This window comes from Myotis davidii, unplaced genomic scaffold, assembly GCF_000327345.1.
Source record: "Myotis davidii unplaced genomic scaffold, ASM32734v1 scaffold93, whole genome shotgun sequence".
Lineage (NCBI taxonomy): Eukaryota > Metazoa > Chordata > Mammalia > Chiroptera > Vespertilionidae > Myotis > Myotis davidii.
In genome coordinates this window covers 1581968-1582526 of record NW_006292095.1, presented here as the reverse complement: position 1 = coordinate 1582526, position 559 = coordinate 1581968, and positions in this window count along the sequence as shown.

Below are 559 nucleotides of genomic sequence, written 5' to 3'. Positions count from 1 at the left end.
AGTTTCCTTTCGATGCTCCCAGTGGATGTGTTTTTGTTTTGTTTTTTGGCTGCTTACGCCAAGAAGAAAGGATGTGCGTATTCCTGCTAGGTCCGTAGCCCTGGAATCTGGCCAACATAGAGTGACAAACCCTTTCATCAGACAGTACATGCCTGAAGGACCAATGTTTGTGTTTGTTATCAATGGGCTTTCTGGATGCTGAGCTGTGTGGGTCATTCTTTCCTTTTCCGACTCATGTATTTTATGCACAAACATGTAATAGTACTAAAATAAGGGGGAAAAGGTATTTGAAACATAGAAGTAACCAAATTATATAGCTTTTATTTTTGTGGAAACTCTGGACAAAAAAACATTACATAGATATTTAGAAAGAAACTTCAGAGGCAAACTTGAGGGGCATTTTTTTTTATTATAAATTTAATATGGTTGATTAATGAAAAATCACAATGAAGTACCGAGAAAATGTCTGTCAATATAAAAATTTTAGCAGCATTTTCAGTTTCAGGTTCTAAAATTAGTCATACTTCCTCCCGTTATCAAAAATAATCCAATGGGATAC